The sequence below is a fragment of the Serinus canaria genome, chromosome 6, assembly GCF_022539315.1.
Source record: "Serinus canaria isolate serCan28SL12 chromosome 6, serCan2020, whole genome shotgun sequence".
Taxonomy (NCBI): domain Eukaryota; kingdom Metazoa; phylum Chordata; class Aves; order Passeriformes; family Fringillidae; genus Serinus; species Serinus canaria.
In genome coordinates, this window is record NC_066320.1 from 13,760,290 (window position 1) to 13,781,684 (window position 21,395).

At 39.5% G+C, this 21,395-nt stretch overlaps 2 long non-coding RNA genes across 10 annotated transcripts in view; both read right to left on the reverse strand.

The window, feature by feature from the left end:
• LOC127059739 (uncharacterized) overlaps positions 1-2,541 on the reverse strand; it is a 96,657-nt gene extending 94,116 nt beyond the window's left edge. For 3 of the 9 annotated variants that reach the window (XR_007777855.1, XR_007777852.1, XR_007777853.1), the window contains exons 1-2: positions 2,265-2,541; positions 1,661-1,755 (exon numbers count right to left, since the gene is read on the reverse strand). This is a non-coding gene — a long non-coding RNA (uncharacterized LOC127059739). The remainder of the gene's footprint in view (positions 1-1,660; positions 1,756-2,264) is intronic. The other 6 variants (XR_007777854.1, XR_007777850.1, XR_007777851.1 and 3 more) reach the window with 5 other exon arrangements.
• Positions 2,542-17,260: 14,719 nt separating this feature from the next.
• Positions 17,261-19,457, reverse strand: LOC108961673 (uncharacterized). Its single transcript, XR_001990021.2, has 3 exons — positions 19,272-19,457; positions 17,724-17,897; positions 17,261-17,338 (listed from the first exon to the last, which is right to left on the reverse strand). It is a non-coding gene; the product is annotated as an uncharacterized LOC108961673 (long non-coding RNA).
• Positions 19,458-21,395: the final 1,938 nt, after the last annotated feature.

Sequence of the window (21,395 nt, forward strand, 5' to 3'; positions counted from 1 at the left end):
GTGAGATGAGTTTTGACTGAAAATACTTTGTTGCTTAATGATTAGGAAGTGAATTCAGGGAGAATTACGACAACCTAGACATATTGTTAAAGGAGCTTCCAGATCTTGAGTTATTAAATAAGTTTGCAAAGGCATATTAATGGGGAGTATACTACATAATCCATCAAAAATATTTACTTTTCACTCTTCTGCTAAAGGAAAGATTCTCATCCAAACAGTTTGGTAGGTTTTGGTAGGTTGTGTTTTTTAAACATATCATGTATAATTAAAAGATGACTATATGAGTCATTTATAAAGCCAAACAACAAGACCAGAACTCTCACAATGTGAAATGACCAGCTAATTACAAGACTGGATTAAATTATGTTCCTAAGTATTACTTGTTCTTTCCAAAATGGGCTGGATATCTGTACTATTAATTCAGCCCCAAAGACCAATTTCATTCTTGCAAACATATTGCACATTTAAAATGTAGCAAGGCTTAAATCATCCAAGCTTATTGTTTTAACTTCCAGTATTTCATTCTTCTACTTAATGGTTTGAACATAATTTTATACAAGTACAATATAATTTTATTGCAAGATGTAAATAAAAGCCAACCAAAAAAGGAAACCTATTTGCTTCCAAAAGAGATAAGAAGTGATGGGACAGTAGACCTAAAATACAGTGATGTTTTGCCTACAGACAGGAAAAGCTGAAGGTTGTTCAACATATGCTGAATTGGAAGATACATACTCTGAGTATTAGCAACATTCTGAATTTGTCCGCCCCTCAAGATCGGATTGGCAGAAATATAAAGAAACTGAGCCAGCCCAATCTCTCTCTTATTGTAGTGAACTGGAACATTGACAGCTTTGGCTGGGCCAAGAGAAGGCACTAATTTAGGCCTTGTGGCTTCTGCACTAGAGCAGGTTTTGTAGCTGGGGATCACAGCTTTGAGAGACCCATCCTGGGGGGTAAAATACAAAATGTGCTGCATGATCCCTCAAAACACAGAGGAACTGAAGGTATAGCCTGCAGTCTCAGACACAGCTTCCTTCTTCCCCTGGGAAGCCTCAGGTGGTAGTGCCTGACAATCAAGAACTACATCAGAGTAGCTGATGTAGTTGATCTCTAGGACTCCAGGTGCCACTGGGTTAGAGGGATGGAAACAAAGGACCAAAAATGAGTGGAAAGCATTCTCATGCATTGCCCCTACAAAGTGCAGATACTTACCTTTAGCATTAGGAGATCAATGAATAATTTAAAAATATATTTAAGATTGTTCTTTTGTGCGCAATACATAAATTCCTTTTTCCCAAAACTATTTTACAAAATATTTCCACAAAGCCTATCCAGAGAAGCACTGTATCTGCCAAGATATTAAAGGATCAGTGCTTTCCAAGTGCCCTCAATTGCTCCTGTTCTACTTGCCTTGACCTGTTGCATCATGTTATGAGATATCAAACTGCCATCATGTTCCATGTTAGAGCTGATTATGCTTCATTGGTGGGCAACGTTGCTGCTTGCTGAGGGTTTGTGAAGTTTGATTAATTAGTGCTTATGAAGTGCTTTGAAATTCTTGCATGAATGATGTTACAGAAACACTGAATATTGCTGCTGTTATACAGGCAGGTACATGATTAAAGATTTGATGTTGCAAGGTGTGGCTGGGCCTTACCTTCTCTTTGGGAAAGTATTCTGGTTTCCTCTGAATTCCCTCTGGCAAACTAGTACAGTCTTCCAACCAAACCAAACCAAAACACTTCAATCGTCCTAGGGTAGGGAAAAATAATAAAAAGAAAGATTAGATGAAGGATATTCCTGAGAACTCATTGCCTGTCTAGGATATCGCACCTCTAGGTGGTCTAATAAACTTCAAGAGCACCTTGGTGATTAAGATTATTCTCAGACTGACTGCATTTTCTTCAACTTTTTTTAATCAACTATAGCTCTTTTAATTGCTTTCTCCTCTTAGGTATTTTACATAGACGCTTGACTGTCTGTTAAAGCATCTTCCTTAAGCATACTTATCTGTGATATACTCTGCTTGGCTGAAGAGACCTACCTATTCCCCCCTCTCGAATCTCTCCTGCCCAAAGGGAGCTGTTACACATTGCATCCCTTTCCATAATTTCTGACTCTGACCCGACAGCTCCCATCTGCTCTGGGAAATGCAGCACCCCACAAGTGATTCATTCTCAGCCAAGGCAGGAAGCTGTAGGGCTCAGCCCACAGCCAGCCTTAAAAGACCCAAGCTGAACACAATTATTGCACAGACATACCTGTTCAAAGATTTGTTCAACTTGCTCACTGCTGCCATGCTTGGCTGCGACCATGACCACATTGTTGTGGCCCTTCAGGAACGTGCTGCTTCACAAAGCAAAGGCCAGGATTCCTGTCCAAGGCACAGGTGCCCAGTGCCATTTGAGAAGGCTGTAAAGCATCCAGGATATCTGCACAGGAATAGCAGAGATGACGCAGGACCTAAAGCCGACTGACACTCCACCGTGGTAGCAAATGGATGCCAGGCAGACATCTGCAATAGCTGAAACAACATCAAATGCCAAGAATGATGCCACCAACTTCTCTGTGTGCTGTCCAACTTCCCTGTTTTCTAATGCTATTGAAGGCATTCAAAAGGATTGGCCATATTGATCCTTTGTGTTGACCACACAATTTACATACTTTTGGTCTTGCTTACATTAGCTTAACAGACTATGATCACCTGTGCTATCTTCAGTTCAAGTCACAGCACAGTATCTGGAGTTTCATTTTTCCTGCTTGTTCTACTAATTTCACATCCTGCACCCAGTAACATTTTTTGTTACTTTTCATAATAACCTAATGGCTACTTTTGTACATGCCTTTCTGCATACAGTAACCTCTCGGGTTTCGGGGCTTTGCGCTTGCTTAGTTTCCTAAGAACTGTAAAGAAAAAATATTGATTGGTTTTGCCTTGGGCTTTAGCAGACAAACTTACCTAGACTGCAAGGCCTGAGTCTGAGTACATGTCACTATTTAAACCATGGGAACATTTAGCACTTAAGAGGTTCAAAATAACCAGGCCAAACACCCTTATTACTATCTAACACTGCCAGTGTCCTGGCTGCTGCCAAGGCTGATGCCATGGTCCTATCCTGTTGCATATCTTCAGAAACATAAATCTTATGAAAAAGTATTTAAAGGTACCACATTTTTCAAATGCTTAAATGAAGAGTATCAGGAGCCTCTCACTCAGTCACAGCCAGTGAGTTTTTGCACATCTCTCAGTCTGTTCCTTCAGTTTTCTGACTGCTGTTCTTGTCTCTGCATCTTTCAAAAACTGGGTTTATTGATCTACTGTGCCATAAAGTTTCTTTCATTAGAAATTAACAAGTTTGTTCTGACCTTCTCCTAGGTCTGGGCTGGAATTCCATGAGGCATTTCTCATCAATCACTGTATTCTTTGCACAGCTTGCAGTGCTCCATGTATGCTTTCAACTGGGTATTCATGCCTGGCCTGTAGATAAATTTCCTGGCTCATCTCAGGCATGTCTCTATCCCCAGGTGTGAAATATGTATCCACCGCATGATGTCAGCTCTTAAATCTCTTGGGATTACTGTTCAGCTCCATTTAAAACAAAATCCATGCAGTTCCTAATTCACTTCCTTGGGGTGGGCACAACAGTCTGTGGCACTTACAATGTGCAATCCATGGTCAGCTTTCTCTAGGCTGACCATGGATTGCACATTGTTTTCTTGCCTGTCACACACCACGCTGTTTTGTAAGACTGCCTTGAATAAAAGTAGTTGAAGGAGCAGAGTCAGTAGTAGGTCTTCACCTCATTGTTTCCCTTTGCTGGATATAGTAGAACTCCATCAGTAAACACTGCACTCTGCATCTTTACTCCCAGAGCTGGTTCTCCTCCCCTTTCTCAGGCCCCCCACACCAGCACTTTAGGGGCATATAATGCTTTAGGGACTTGTGCCCCACTTTAAATTTTCTTCTCTCAATGCTTTTTCTTTCTAATACTTGAGTATTCTCACAAGATTCCATATCAATCATTTTCAGCAGTCAAGAGAATTCCACTGGGATGGATAGATCTCTAGTTGAGCTCACTCTCAGGCTGCCTTCATTCACCCTAATATTTTGTCTCCAGCACCCACCAAGAAAAGCTATCATAGATAAAGATACTGCACTTTTTTTGCCTGTTATTTTACATCTCTTTCCTGAAATAAAGATGCCCTAAGTTACAACGCTGGCAACTAGAGGCACAGTACCCAGTTAATATCAAATATCTTTGAATTTGAGCTGACACTGATAATCATATGTGCTCATCAATACCTACTACAAGGTGTGGCAAAGGTTGTCAGGGAGCTGAATAGCTCTTCCTCTTTAGCATGCAAGTTATTGACTCCCTGATCTCTTTCTTAATTCTTTAATCACCTACCCCATCATGACAGGATATATCCCCACAGAAAATAATCCACATAAAAAGGACACAGATGGGAGTGGACAGAATGGAAGCATACACCTAGCCCAAGCCAGGTAATTACTCCTACTTTGCCAATTAAAATCACATTGCCATTTTTGCTGGTTTAACAGCAAGCATCTATTTTACATTCAGCTCTTTGTTTCAGAGCAGATGTTTTCATTCTTACTTTTTAAACTATGTCACCTTTCCCTCAACATGGGCTTAGGTTAATAAACTGTACATCAAACACTGCTTAAAAGCTGGCTTTGCAGGATGATAACTGATGAGGGAATTGCTTTTAATTACTGTACAAGTGAGTAGATAAAAATCACAGTCCTAATAATCAACTCCAGAAACTGACAGCAGCAAAGTCTCACATTTCAAATGTGGATTATTTTTTCTTTCAGCATTCAGCTACAGAAGGCAAATGTTAGTGGTTGGATCATCTTCTGTAAGCAAGCCAAAGTTATGCGTAACATTTTTGGATGCTAATAGTACACAGTTCTGGCAGAAAAGAAATAAGGGTAACATTAGAGATTAGAGCAAGCTTGGAAGGGAAGAAGAGTGCTTTTCTCAATTCAGACTTTCAGAAGAACAATAATCTCACCTACATCTGCTGCTAGAACTTCAAAAGTCCAAGGACAGAAAAAGCAAACAACTTGCTTGCACAGCTATCAAGAATGAGAGAGAGCATGAGGCTTCCCAGATTGCCTTCAAAACCAGCAGCATTTGGCCCATTATCATCCACACCAGGCTAATGTATTTTTAATAGTTCACCACCTAAAGAGATACTGTAGGCCATGAGATGTAAATTAGGCAGCCAAAACTGAGCGAGTTTGTGCTATGAGAAATTTCAAGGGAGAATGAAATAAATGAAAGTAGGATTACAAACTGGGTTTGGTGCTCTGGTGAGAGGAGAAAAATGTGCTCATAAAGCCCAATAAAACTTTCTTTTTCTGGTTTATTAGGTGTTTGCAAAATGTCTCAGTTGCAAAGTACAGCATGTTCTTTTTCTGAAGACTCATGTACAGCATGGAGGCTCTGATAAATCAGCTGCTTTCTTTTTCAGCCAACTATAGTGTATGGGAAGCTGAGGTTACTATTACAGCTTTGTTAAAACATTGGATGTTGCCTGAAAGCTGCCATGTGAACTCCATTTTGAATGTATTTCAATGCAGGTTTTTACAATAGGAAAAATAAACACTTAGGAGCTCAGGAAACCAGGATCTAAAATACTGAAGACATGGATTTGTTTATTTGTTGCTTTCCTGCTATAGATCAGCCTGTCAGGATACCTCCTTCATGTAAATATTTAAGATGTACAAAAAGCTACAAAAGATCTACAACAAAACAATTCTGATTTAAAAAAAAAAATAAGGAAAAGGAGGATGCAGAGTTTATTTAAAAAAAGAAAAAAAAAAAAACACCCACCAAACCAAACATAGATACGGGTCTCTTTGGATCTATCAAGTGTATTGTAGATGAAAGGAAAAAATATTCTGACTGTAAAAGTGTTCCATCCAGCAAATGGCCCTTAGTTCCTTGGAATCACATGTTCTATAGATTTCAAGTTAGCATATTCCTTTTTGACTTCTTTTTTGTTTTAATGGGGCAATAATATTAGCTCTCAAAAGTCCACATGAGAAACTGAAAATCCAGGATTTGAGAACTAGAGAAGTTCAGAATAGTAGTCATCTGGAAGTCTCCTCTTTTCATGTCGGTAAAGTATAATGTTACTTCACGCCATTTGGCTGCAAATGTAAATTACACCTTTTTTCAGTTGTTAGGACAGGATAAAAAACCACATAATTCTAATGAGTCATAAATGTTTCACCATTTTTTTCTTCATTTAATTCATATGGTGCCAACACCTGTGAAAACAATCAGCATCATAGCTGTGTGCTCTACTTAAATTTGCTTTAGGGTATGCTTGAGTAAAAGCTTTTATATCTCATTTCTCTACATTATTAACAACATGATGCCCTGAATCATTCTATAATTTAAGTATGCTCATTTCATTCTCAGCCATTTTATTAGGACTAGAAAAGATGCTTAAAGACTATGACAGTCTTTAAACAGACACACACATACCCATTCCTGATTCTTAATGTAGCAAAATATCTACAACAAGATCTTCATTTTATTTTTTTATGTGCTTTGGCAGTTTTGCACCTTGAATTACGAATCTAAACTGTTAGTACAAGAGCCATACTACAAAGCTTTCTCCCAAAAAGCTTTGCAGCCATTGCTCTAAGGTGAGTACTTTTTATGAGAGCGACATCTGCACTGATCTGAATTTTAAGCAATTGCCAAAGGAGAGCACATCTTGTTCAGCTGTGGGAAAGAGCAATGGTTGGAAGAGTCGTTCTGGAATCACTAGATGGTGCCAGAGAGAATGTGCAATGGCAACTGCAGTCCAGCTTCAGTTACCACTGGGCAATGGGGTGGGTAAGCTTGAGGACAAATTTAAAAACACGCTTCAGTGTCTAAAGAAATAACTTAATGACTGGAGGATACAGAGAAGATCCTAAATCCTACTTGTCTCTCAGTGGACATCAGGCCTTTGACCACTTTAAGAACCCTTGGTAATTCCACCTGGCCTCTACATAGCCCTAAATTACTTCAAACTGAACTGTCTGCAAACTTTTACCTACAATTTTGTAACATAATTCAAGGGGATACTGAGCCCTCCCTATATTTCAGTGGGATTGTGGCTCAAACTTCCTTTGTAAAATTCCCCATCTTCCCAAGCAACATAATAAATATAGATGAGTGAGCACACGGCATGGAAGCTGGAAGGTGTAGAGAGCATGATATTTCCCAAAGTGATCCTTCCTCAGAATGTACATTCCAGTGTTAAACAGCATATTACAAGCAACCATCCAAGGCCAATTCATGATGAGAAAGCAGGCCAGAGCTTATAAACGCTTCAAGAAAAATGTTTGCAGTTTTGATTCACTGCAGTAACTCCCTTGTAATCCAGAGGTGGGGACATACTCCAAACAGCTTAAACCAGCTAGCTCAAATCCTGAGAGCAGTGCAGGGCCCAGCAGAGTCTTGGGTAAGGACTCAGACTGTCACAGCTCAGAAACTGAAGTCAACCCAAGCTAGTCAACTTAAAGCTTCTGAACTGCAGCCTTCTCTTCACACTGAAGCACGGTATCACCTGCATCCATTAAGGTGTGAGGGCTCAGCTGACCACACCCTTTCATGTCTACAGAATTTCAAAACTGACTTTGAGGTGGTTGAAACTAAGTAGTCTGCTAGTCATTTCAAATAACTTTATTATAAAGTTATTCCAGTAACCTGCACATTTTTACATAGTCTTTGGTTTCTTCATGGATAAAAATCTGTGCTTGTGATTACTCACCAGCGCCTTTAGGGGCAGTTTGCACAAAAGATACCAAGTCAGAGGATGAGCCTTCTTTTTTTTTCTTTGCTTCTCTTAAGGCTTCTTCTTAAGAGGTCTTCCACACAGACATGGGACTTTGGGGAAGTGGGGGGGGAAACATGAAAACCAATCCTACTCACAAAACACTTATTTGCATATCCAATTATTTACAACACCATGCACCAGAGCCAGTGTCATTCAGTGCCAGATGGGTACACACAGCAACATGATGAGATAAGACCAAATCTCAGCCAAACCTTTCTCTCCATATTTCCATGCTTTCTGTTTACTGGGACTAAAAACAACTGCTTCTTCCAATTTCACCTTTTTCTAACTTGCTTCCTCTTGATCTACTAGGTTTCACTTTGAAAGCCTAAAGAAAATTCCTGTGATCTAGACAGAACCTGTCTTCACCCTTAGAGGAAAGAGGTTGCCCTTGCAGAATCCATTCAAAAGGCCACTCAGCACCGTAGGACTGTGCTTGCATTACATTGTTCAGTTCTCAGTAGTTCACTCGGCTGAAGGTCTGTTTGATTTGGATTTCTACTACAAAGTTTAGAAAATATGAAAGTAATGCATTTTAAAATTTCACTGAAATGATCTCCATATTCTTGAAGATATTCAAACTTCCTGGCCAATACAGCACCCAAGAGATGCAGCATTTTCCATAGCACATACATGCATTCTTAATTTTGAAACTGAACAAGTAGGAAATATTTATACTGGCTGTACCTTAATTAAATTAAATTAATTAATTTAGCTAGGAAATCCTGAAGCAAAGAGCACTGAGTATGAGCTTTAATTTTCTTTCTCAATAAAACTAATATGTTATTGAAATGTTCAGCTGAAAATCAGATATTTTACTTAGGGGAATACTCATTTGCCTGGCTGTAAGCTGCAAATCTTTCAGGTTCAGTTCTTCCACTATGAAGGCAGCTTCTGTGCTAGGAATTTTAGGAGGACAGTCTTGAAATGTTATTAATAAGAACTTAGAGTATACTTCATATTTGATGTAGGTGCACTCTGCCTCCTAATGGAAGTCGCATGTGTTTTTTCCCCAAGTATGCACCGGTAAGTAATGACCCATCATCAGGCAGTAACTGATGACAATTGATCATATGGCCATCTACAGCAGCAAGAAATTAGAGTAATCTCTCAAGAGAATAATCAGGGAACAATTTTCCAGGGTCATTACTAGCAAAGAAGTTTGCTGAAGAAGAAAAGTCTCAGTCTTCACTCTGGATTTTCTTTTCTCCTCTGGATTTCATTTTATACACAAGGTTTACATTTGGTTTCAGAAAATTTTATGAGGCAGACTGAAATGTTAAGGGGATTAAGGAATGGAAGACAGTCTTTCACCTCCAAGTCTTCAGTTCAAATCCAGCTTAGGCTGGTAATGAACAAGAAGTATTTACCATTGCTGTTCACTGTCTGTGCAAAATGGATTGGTGGCTCTGGCTAAATTCCCAGCAATAAACCTGCATGCCACAACTGGCAATTCCACTGCCATTCTCAGCAGACAGAGCCAAGAATTAAATGAAGCACAGGAAGCAAAGCTACCTCTCCCACACTACAGGCCAGGGTGGAGGCACATTGGGAGGAGAAGCCTTCTCTGCTGCTGCCTGAGCTGGGCTGTGCCACAGTCGAGCACAAAGACATTGCTCACAAACTACCACTTTTTCATAAACTGAATTTACTAATTTTCTTAAAATAATAATAATAAAAAAAATCAGGTGCCATCTAGGGTGAGGCAGGTTACTGACTCAGACTAGGCCATGTTGTTCCTTATGCTAAAGTATAGATTAACCTGCAATTACAAAGAGATTGAAACTTGATGTCAATGCAATGAATCGCCACTAGAAAAGGCTTGTCCTGCCTGTGACAATATCCTAGAAGGGAAAAAAATCAGGACTTTTTTTCCCCCCAGAAGTCACATGAAACAATTTCTCAGTCTAGGAGACTGACTCATTAGCACCAGAAGCCACTAGACCAAGAAGTTTTTTTTTTTCCTCAAACCATGAACTTGGAGTAACTCCACTGAAATAAATGGAGCTAACCACACACACAGAGCAGCATAAAAGGAAGCAGAGCACACCCCAACCTTTATCGGTCCAATACTGGAAAGAAAAAGTGACTAGCAGAAAATAAAACATGCCACCATACTTCTGTGTATGCCACCATCAACAGGAAGGACACTGAACATCCTTGCACATGTGCAAGCAAGAAAAGAATCCAGCCTAGGCTTTAAACCTTGGAGTGATTTTGTCATTGAACAGAGCTGATTGAAAAATGAATTTTATTCTAAAAATAGCAAGATGGGTCAAGAGAATAATGATCTCAGTCTACATAGCTAGATGAATTTATGGTGATGTCCTCTTTTATATTTTATAGGATATTCACTATGGACCCTACATTTTCCATGACTTTGAACACTTTATTTATCTATATTTTATTACCAGTGTAAACCTAATTATCACAGCATCTTCATGCTGAAAGTGATTGATAGATTTTGCTGCTTGCTTGTCAAGATGCTCATGTTCACTGTATTCAGCTATCACACCAACCCAGAGACTGATGACTGTTCTGGCCTATTTATAAAAGTCTATTACAGTGCATTGATGCTACTTCTCTCAAACACTATTAATGCAAGCTCTGTGGCAAGAGGCACATTTTTAACTTGCTACAATACAATGAGGCCTATTTCATTATAATTACTAACTCTTTTACATTTTACTCATGTCCATTCTTATACATAAAGAACAATCACAAAGTCTTCTCCCTTAATTTTCCATTGTTTTAAAAATGAGTTATTCACCAGCCCATTATTATAAAAGCAATTAGTGATTTTTCAGTACCTGTACTTGCAACTGCTGAAATTGAAACAACATGAAGTGCACTTCATATGAAGACAACTTCATGAAACACTGAGTAGTTACCCTTCAAAAACAAAAGATTCACAAATTGACAACTCAGATATTGAAGGACTCAAGACCAATCACTGATTGTGAAGATCTTATGTTAGAGCTCAACTGGCAACGGCAATGAATGAAAAGTATTTCTGCAAATAATATGAGATAGGAAAGCAAAATAATAATAAAAAAAAGCCACCAACCTTGAACATGCTCAAAGTGGTAAAGGCGATATGCTGTCAATATGTTTTTCTTCTTATCAAGCAGGACTTTCATTTTCCTATAAATGCTCCTCTAGGATGAATTCGCCTTCTGTCACTTGAGTTTTGGTTCAATATTATGATATTCAACCCGAAATGTCTCGATTCTGCTAAAGAAGCTAAACTGTTAAGAGTTAAGATACTTCCAATACTTCTACATATGGGGACAAAACTCAGCCTGCAAGTCAGGAAAATGGCAAATGGATATAAGACACTGACCTCTAACACCTCAACTCAGCTTCTTTTTTTTAAAGTAGAAATTGAATGAGCCACTAATTCCAGGCCTTCCACAGTCACTCCACGGTATTTTAAATAGAAAAACCTGAAAAACAATAAAACTGGCTCTGCCCAACAAAATGCTTACAAACTGTTTAGCTTTAAGCATGGCATCAATACCTGCTAGTTTTCTTTGATGAAGATACCTACCTTGCAGCAGTTAAGCACGTACTTAAATGTTTCACTGTGAGTCAATAGCCTTATAAAAACTGACAAGGTTTCAGTATGAAATGACATCAATACTTCTGGTTTTAATATGTATAATTTTCCAGAAAATCTAGTTTCAGCTATCATAATCTGAATTAGCATGCCTAGATACTCAGCCTGCACCAACTGTTGGTGCTCCTCTGATTTTAAGTAACCCATTGAAGATACAGCCTCAGGACCCCCAACAGTGTGGGGAGCCCTAATGGCTCTCAAAGGCTGAAGGCTTGGAGCTCACTCAGAGAGGTTGTGCTGGATTTAGTGATAATGGCTTAAGAGGTTACCTCTCCCAGCTGTCTGCAGCAGTCCCCCACCAGAAGCTGAAACAGAGCCATCAGAAAGCGATATGGTCCAATCCTCATCCATAGAGCTCTGAGCCAGCACATTAATTTTAACTGCCAATGGTCTGCAAACTGTAACAGTTGATAAACTGGCACTTGCTTACATCTGCTGCCTCTACTAGTAAGGTGAAAGTCTGAGGCAAAGTGGCAGGGTAGACATTAAAGGCAGTAACCCCTTCCTCCACCCCACCAAAATTAATAGCACTTGTTTGCCAGAGCCCTAATCTGCTCAGAGTAGAACAGTATGTTGAAAGAAGCAACTCCATTTAACTTCGTTTGGGGGGAATGAAGAGCAAGGATTTTCTACATTTCATGAGGCAGAGAACGGCAAAGAATTAGTGTATATACAGTACCCCTTGTAATTTTAATTCACATTGCCCCCTCTCAGTGAATAAATCTTGTTAAACCTTATCCTCTCCGAGACCATCTGGATGAAAACTATTCAGGAAACGTCACCATTGGTACAAGAACTTAAATCTCACCATAAATCTCAGCATGTCAAAGCCAAGCATGCATGCCTTAAAGAAACTCTGCAGCTGTGACTAGCTCAGAGTTGCAGACATGTGTGTGCAAATGGTGCCTCCCAAGAAACACACTGCTACATTTCAGTAACTCTTAAAAACAAATGAAAGCAAACTTAGGAATTTTCTCATTTTCAGATAGCTTTACCCTATTTTAAGTATAAAAGAGACAAAATGGTTTAATAAAAGCTACATAAAATTTACTACCCTATTATAACTGTACTGGTTCAAATGATCTCTTCCCTTGTCCTTATCTTGCTCTGATTACTCCTCCCTGTCTTCCAAAGTACATGTGCTAATGTGGCAACCTATGCTGAAAATCAGAAATCATGATTACTTTGCTCTGTAATCTGATTGCCTGTATAGTTAGACACCTGCTTTCCTGGCAAATTTCTTTATGGTAACAGGGTAGGAGCAGGTTGGCCTTTCAAGTGCCAGATACTGACAAAAGAGCTCCAATCTAAGCTCAGTGAGAACACTACTGTTATCCAACAGCTCATATTCTCCTTTCTCCACCCCAAATCTAGTATAACTGTTTTTACAGAAAAGGATTTTAGTTCACTGACTTCAAAATATCGTGAAACATAATGCAAAATTTACAAAACAATCCATCCAGTAAGTGAAAAAATAGAAAAGTAACTAAGATAAATAATCTAGACTCAATGCTTTGACAAAAAAAAAAAAAGGGGGGGACATAAATGCATAAATGCAGACTTGTTGAAACAAAAGGTTATGCAAATTTGCTTCTTTTTTCTCATTTCCATATAGGGAAAAAACCCCAGAAATATTGGAAAATGACTAAAATTACTGACTTCTGGTAATTTTAAAAAACTATTTCTGAAAAAAATTCAAGAGGAGCTTGCTCACAAGCATTTTTCAAGTTAGGGAAGAACTTATTAAAAATAGGTAAATCCTAAGCAGTGCATTTTTTTTCATTTAGGCAAAATATTTTACTTGACTCAAACTGAAATTTTTCAGTTTTCTGTCTTCTGAAAAATTTGCACTTTGGAACTGCCAGACAACTTAAAGAACAGCTACTTTAACACTGTGAAAGTAGCTTTGGAGCTTGGGAATAGGCTAATTAGATGTGCTAGATGAATACAAGTTTCATCAGCCAAAGCAAATAGAATATTTCTGATACATCAATGTACCACAATTGATGAGCCAAGCTTTCTTCAAAAGTTGTGCAGGTTTCTTGATGAGTCAGCAAAGTAAAAGTGATGGACTCAATGATCTTAAATTTTCCAACCTGAATGACTATGATTCTAAGATTACTGGACTTAACTCTTTAATTCAAATACAAGTGATCCAGGTTTATTTTTACAAATTAGTCCAGTTCTGTGCAGCTGCGTATCACCACAGTGAAGCATTTCAGCTACCATCACAACAGCAGACATGGCCTGCTAATGCAGGTTCTTGCTTGACTAGCTTTAAAAAAAAAAAACAAGACAAAAAAAGAGGAACTCAATTAGCCTTAAAGGTAATAGGTGCTAGCAAAATTTGCCAAGACTGCCCTGGTGGCTCCCTGAGAAGTAACCATCCTTTCTCCACAAGTGCAGAGATGGTCATTAAGAATTATCAGCCTCCACTGGAAAAGCAATGCTGGGCCTCAGTAAATGGGCTTTAGCATCCAGCTCCCTAAGGACTGTAGAAGGAACCAGTTGTATCCCCCCCATAAAGGAAACATTTGCTAGCTCAGAATGCAAGATGCTTGGCAACGCATTGCTGACACGCAAGGTGTATTGTTTCTTGTTTTTAAAGCTGCGTACCATGCTGGGCTCTAATTCCTCCCACATGAATTTCCAGACCAAACTGGGGAGCTAAATGAGGAAGGGGTACTCTTTTTCTCTGCCTGCATACTCAATGGATGAAGACACGTGGGCTAAATTAGCCTCTGGAGGTGCATATCACTTTCCAGCATCAATGGGGGAGCCTTGGGTGATTAGGTACTAACTTAGGTGCCACAGTTTTATGCTTGAAGTCAGGTGGCTCAAACCCAGGAGCAACTGTGCTTCTCCTTCTGTCCTAAATTGGTGCATGCTGCTGCTACACATGGCAAAACAAATAGCAAAGAGTAGTAGTTTTCATGGAAGTGATAACAGCTAGTATAAAAGTTAGTGCTTTGGATCTAAACCTAGAATACTATTATTATTACAGGAATCCAGCCTGTTTCATATGTCCTTTAACTTCACTACTTCAACTATGCAGTGCTGCATAACTGAACATACTGTGTAAGATTATTTCCACTTTTCATGGAAGCTTCACCCAGAGCTAGCCATTACTGGAAGCAGGACAGCAAATTTTCAAGGCCAACTTGCTGTTCTGGTACAGTAAATCAGTTGTTCCTACAGCAAGTAGCATACAGATTTTTTCTTTTTCCAATGCATAATACAAGGAAAGGATGACTCAAACTGAGTTTCACAGGTGAAGTTCAGATGAGTTCAGATCTATTCAAGCCCTCTCAATGTTTCCATATGCTTGACTCAAGTCCAGACATTTAATCGTAGCTCCAAACAAAAACTTCCAATGAAGAAGCAGAGCAGGGAATTGTGAACTCTGCTTTCCAGCACTAAAGACTTGGGCATTTTTTTTTTTTTTATAATCTGTCATTTGTACTTTTTCATACTAAAGGTGACAGTCTAATTCACATATGACCAACACCCATAAATCATGCTGGGGGGAGGAAATATTCATAAATCCATATCAAACAGAACCCAAATTATGACAAATGACATGGCAGTCATAAAATTGCACAAGCACAACTCACCAAGTCATTAATTTCATGGCCGTGGAAAATAAACAGACACATTTTTTTCGCAGCCCTAATAAATTTTAAAAAACTCAAAGAATGGTCCATCTGCTTCGAATAATTTTTAATTTCCTATTCTGTCTCGTTCCCATTAGCTATTCCACTGAGATATTTGCTAAATTCTTTCATTTGCCTCCTCCCATCTGTATTCAATTACTCTATTCCCAAATAGAGTTAGTTTTTCTTTCTCCTAAGTGCAGTACAAAATATCCCCACCTGTACCTTAAAGCAAATGTTATGTGTGTTTTATTATCTGTTAGACTCTATGAGTCATTCTAACTCGATTGCCTGTGCTGAAAGACTTGGAGGGCAATCTGATTTTGATGTTTTCTGGCTTTGGTGAAAAACACCTGCCTGATTCTCATAGCTAATCTATTAACTTGGTAAATGCCTCAACAGATGTTCTAGAATCAGCTAGGGATCAGGGTCTGTCCTCGTGACAGCGTCCGCTTGTAAGCTTGAAATATTTAAATGTTCAGAGATCAGAGGCCAATGATGTGTTTTGGGTACAAGCTTTCAGTAAATCATATTTTTTCAGTCAGTCCCTGGAGTGCATTCCACATACAATAAGTGGCTGGAGCGTTCTGACTATGCAGGCCAACAATACAGACCTCCTTGAACTTTGAAGGGACATGAATTTCAAGGCAGCATTGGCTTCTTTTAATGAAAAATGGAACAAATTTTAGACTGTGCTGACACTGTTCCCTTTTAAGCTACATGTCTTTTTTTCCAGTTCCTTTTATTTCTTTCTAACGAAACCCATTTAGAAAGTATAAGGCTTGGCTGAGGCCTCCCTTTCCAAGGATAACCTAATGTCTCCAAGGAACCTGCTCTAAGCCATCATCCTCTGTTTGGGTCAGCACTGGTCTGCATGATTCACTTACTGTGTGCCTGACCCTCCACTTTTTAACACTGATTTTAATCCAGGGCTGCTCCACTGACTCTAAGCCCTTCCACTCTGTAACAGCCCCTGAGGCTCACAGACTGCCTGGGATCACCAGGGCAGAGCAATCCCTGGAGATGGCCTTAGTCCTCCCATAGGAAGGGTGGGAGAGATGCATGACATCAGTGTCAAGCCCACATGAAGGGGCTCCCATTTTGAAGCATTTTGAAGCTTTGTCAATCTAGCACCACCAGAAAAAAAACACAAATGAAGCACAAAAACACAAAAAGGCTCACAACACAGAACGGCCCACAACCACTGCTGGCCTCATTCTGCTATAAGAAATTGCCTCTTGAAAATCAAAGCTGGACCTGAGAGCCTAAAAATGTTCATTACTTTTATGAGCTTTTATATTACCTTGATTCTTGTAAAAAGAGCTCAAGATTGTGATAAAATGTCCAAATGTTTCAAACTAAAATGGCTGCAAGCTCCACTGCAAAAATTTTCTCAATGAGATCACATAAAAGCAGAACAAATAGAACGCAGGAGGATCTTCCTCTGACCTTTATTATCACTTGACTCTGGTCATTTCACCCTTTGTTTATCTCCACTTCTTCATTTGCTAAATGGGTGTCATTAATGCAAACATACTTTGTTGTTTTAAAGCTTAATTAGTTAATGCTTGCAAAGTGTTTTGAGATCAATAGAGCAGTATTACCAACATATTCAAAATCTCATCTCTGCTGCTATCTGCTCTTGGAGGCTTGACAAAAAAGATTTCACTGTTCCACATCTTCAATAATGCTCAGAAGCAGCTCTTAGAGCTCTCATATGAGTGATCAGCAGATGGAGTTGGAGGAGTGAGAAGGGTTAGACAGATTCTTACTCTTACTGCTGTTACACATGCTGCTTTCTAGAAAACAGAAAATATGAAGGGAGGGTTGATATCAAATACTTAATCAAGTAAAGCAAAACACTGAAAGTACAGAGAGCTGCTTATGTCTGTTCTGAAATTACTGCATTTTTCAGAAGCACCCTTCTGGGAAAGCCATCAGGTTGGCCTCCAAGCCTGACAAGGCCAGGAGAAAGGTTCAAAATGTGAAATGAAGGAGAAGAAATAAAGGTTCACTACAAACAGTGTTTCCAACTGAGGATCTAGGGTGCAATTCACTTCATTAAGGAGGAAAAAGAGATTTTCTGTCTGTAATCAAATGCAAAAGAGTTTATCATTCTTAACTTACCTCCATAAATAGTTTCTTCCTTCAGTTTTCAGACTGTACCTCTGTTAAAACTAAAACTAATCCTCCCCTGTAACAGAGATTAAAATAATTGAACCGGTTACTGGAAAGATTCAATAACAAAGTTTGATTTTAAAGTATAATCCCTGCAATATTTTTATTATAAATTAGGCTGAGATCATAGAAACATAGAATACACTGAGTTGGAAGGGACCCATCAGGATAATCGAGTCCGACTCCTGGCCCTGCACAGAACACTCCAAGTGTTATATCAGGAACCTCAGAGCATTGTCCAAACACTGCCTGAACTCTGCCAGGCTGGTGCTGTGACCACTGCCCTGGGGAGCTGTAACAGTGCCCAACCACCCTCTGGTTGAGAACTTTTTGTCAATATCAAACCTAAACCTCCCCTGCCTCAGCTTCAGGCCATTCCCTCAAATCCAGTCACTGCTCACCAGAGTGAAGAGATCAATGCCTGTCCCTCCTCTTCCCCTCGGAGGAAGCTGTAACTGCAGTGAGTCTGCCCTCAGTCTCCTCTTGTCCAGGCTGAACAGACCCAGTGACCTCAGCCGCTTCGCATTCGGCTTCACCTCCAGACACTTCACCATCCTGTGGCCCTCCTCTGGATGCTAAAAGATTAATAATGCCTTTTTTAATATTGTTATGCCCTCAGGACTCAAGATGAGGCTGCATCAATTTGCAGAGCAAAGTGGGACGGTCAACTCTTTTGTCCAGCTGTTGATACTGTGCCCATGCACCCCAGATATGTTGCACTCACTCTTCACTTCTTGTCTATTTTGACATTTTAGAAGTGGTACCACCAGAGGTAGATGTGATACAATCAGTGCATATGGCAAATATAGGCTTTTTCTTGTGGACTCACCAACCTGGATCTGATCTACAGATTGAAGCTAGGTTGCCTGCCTACACTTCTCTTTTGCAAAGGTTAAGACTGTGGTTTGGTTTCTGTAATCTACAACAATTTAGAACCTTTTGTTTGTATTCAAAGAATACACAAGAAAAAGAATACATTTTTCACATTCACGTAGCTCCATTGATACAAGTTTTATTACATTTGTAAACCCTTTGATACAAAAGAAGTACACAAGGTATAAATCAAGAATAATTCAGTATGATGTTGTTATAGCTGTCCACAGCAGAGGGTGCTAAGATTAAAGAGTTAACATTTGGTGCAATGGGAACAAGTTTGCAGCAAGCAGAGATAGATGTTTGTTGATTAGTGAAGCAATAAAGACATTGGTGGACTCTTCATGAATGATATCTCTGCTGTTTGGGTTTTTTCCCTGAAATGCAGGTTTTTCACAAGAAAGGAAATACAACATCCAGAGCAGAAAAATGATGCGTGGTTTCATGCATCAACAATTTTACTCAGAATTTGAATTTAGCTTACACACTAATAAAAACAAATCAGATCAAACAAACAAGCAGACTATTCTCCTATACTTTGCCTCTTTTTTCCCCAGAAGCCTTTAATTGTTCTCAGGAAGACACATTTATCTCGCACGAAAAGCAGCCTTAAGTAACTAAAAGCACAAAATTCAGAAATACTTCTGCCAGTGAAACTGGCTGTTACTGCAATGAAAATGAGCTATCTGACTGATAGCTTAGCTTCTATTGTGTTCCAGTGAAAACACATCCCTGAATTGAGAGCTGTGTAATGACATTATTACATTAAACTTGTTATTTGATAATAGACAAACAGCTCTAAAAATATCCTGCTACCAGACACATGTTTGGCTTCATTCTTCAGAGATGACTGAACATGTCATTAAGTCCTCCCTCCTTACAACTACCAACCCATCGGTTTTCACAGACTGTTAGGCTTGCTCATGGGGCAGAGTGAAGCAGAAAGAAGGGAAGAAACAAAAGCCCTGAAGTATATGCACAAAGGCTTGGAAAGATCACAAGTTTGCGAAGGATTACCAAGTCTTTGGCTAATGAGTCATTCTGAACTCAGAATAGGAACAAGTGAAAATTTTTACCTTTTGATGCAGTGTCCTTTATCAGTAGCTGCTCATCTTCACCACACAAGGGAGGCCTCCTGGATTCACTGCTCCTTCTCTCACACTAGGCTTCTCTCCCACTGAGCCCTGCAGCAGCAATTGATGTTCTCACTTGGAACCCCTTGGAAACTGTCATCCTCAGCATCAGCTCTCTGACCTACAACACCAAAGTCTATGAACAAAAAAACCCAAACCAAAGCAAAAAAAGTCCTGTAAGCAACATCAAGTAAACCAAAACCCATAAAACCCCCAACTTTACAGATAACAGCAATCAAGATAGGATTTTTGCTTTCTAGTTTTGACATCAGAGGAACTACTGATTTATACCAGAATGGGAAGTCACAACTGGGGACAGAACAGATGGATCGACAGTTCTGCTTAAAAGCACAGTATACTCATGGTGCAGAAAGGCATGAAGGAGAAAAAGCTAAAAGACAGCCTTGCAGCAAAAACCCACATACACTGTGTCTGGAAACTTGTTGGAAATCCAGGCTTTGATCATCAAAGCAACTGAGGCGGCTCTCCACAGACACCTACTTGTTTCAGCAGAAGTTGGGAGGCTGACTGGGAACTGGGGTGTTCAGCATTTTGAGGAATCTGGACTTCATAACTCACTAAGACCGTCATGCATAGAGCCCCAATTTCTCATCCTGTGGCAGGATGATAGGAATCTGGTTACTGATGATAAGCCAAAAAGAAAAACACAGTAATACTCAGTAGAGCATATACACAAGTCCTAATGGAAGAATTCCTGTTATGATGGGCATCATAATACTGAAATTCATTTAGCCACCATTCAATTTCATACTTTTTTCTTTCCCCTCCAAGTCACCACTCTCACTAGGCATGACTGTTCACTGAAGAGTGAAGACAAGTAGTAAATAAAAAGCAATGAAAGCTGTTTTACATCTCTTTTCATCTCCACTACGCAGTTCCCTCAACCTTAAAATTTAGGGGAATAAAGACCAGGTTTTCTATGCAGACAATGAAAAGTATATGCATTGAATGTCAATTCTATAGGAAAGAAAAGAAGTGACTGAAAGAAACCCATAAAAGGAAATGCACCACATTCTTCCACTCTCTACCCCAACAAATCCAATTAAACTTGCCAAGACATACACACATGCTGTCAATCATTCCAGATCCTATCCACCCTATCAATATTTCAGCAGCATTTCACTCTCTTACTTTCCAGGACTATGCACACTCCACACAGCATGCATTCATTGTTCCCCATGCTCCTTCCCTGCCCCTCTTAATCAGTCACAACAAGTCACATTCATTCCTTTCCTGCACCTTATGCTACACCAAACTAGCTGGTTAGCTGGCACAGATGAGCTTCTTTGTGCTCCATTGAAGCTTTGGGGCTTGGCTGGTTGGGGGAGAGGGAGGAGGCTGTTGTTTGTGGTTTGTCTGTTTGGTTTTTTTAAAGGGTGAAAGGCATGATGCAAAATATGGTTATTTATAGACAAAAGGACACCAAAGACTTGTGTTCATGCTTATAAAACAATTTTGCTTATTGTGAAATACTGCTAGCCTATTATAGGGGCCTCATTTTAATGAGCACAAGGACAGTAGACTCAAAATTTCTAGTATTAACAGACACAAAAATTCTCCAGAGTCCTTGCATATCTGACATGGGCATTCTCAAAGCCTGCCTAGACGCAACATCATTATCAAAATAACTTCCATAATTTGGACTGATGTTCTTATGCAAACAGTTCTGGCTCAGAACGCAACTCGGTCTCCTTAATGGGAAGGGGAGATGCATGATGCCTTTTTCATTCTATCTCATGCACTCTCAGGGATGCCCTTGAGCATGGTCATACACAGTAACTCACTCATTTTCAAACATAAGGATTATTTTGGGTGCACTAGAAAGATAACACTCATATCTTGTACCAGTATAATAACAGAACAGGTCAATCAACTTTCTCTTTGAATTCTCACTTGATATCACCATGAGAAACATGGAAATCTAACATGATCGAGAATTTCACCAACTGTTGGGCTACCTTTAGTGACATTACAGGCAGTAACCTAGTGTCTCCAAAACAATGGCAGGGCTTTCAGGCAGGCAGTAGCTATTCCAGCAGAGCAATC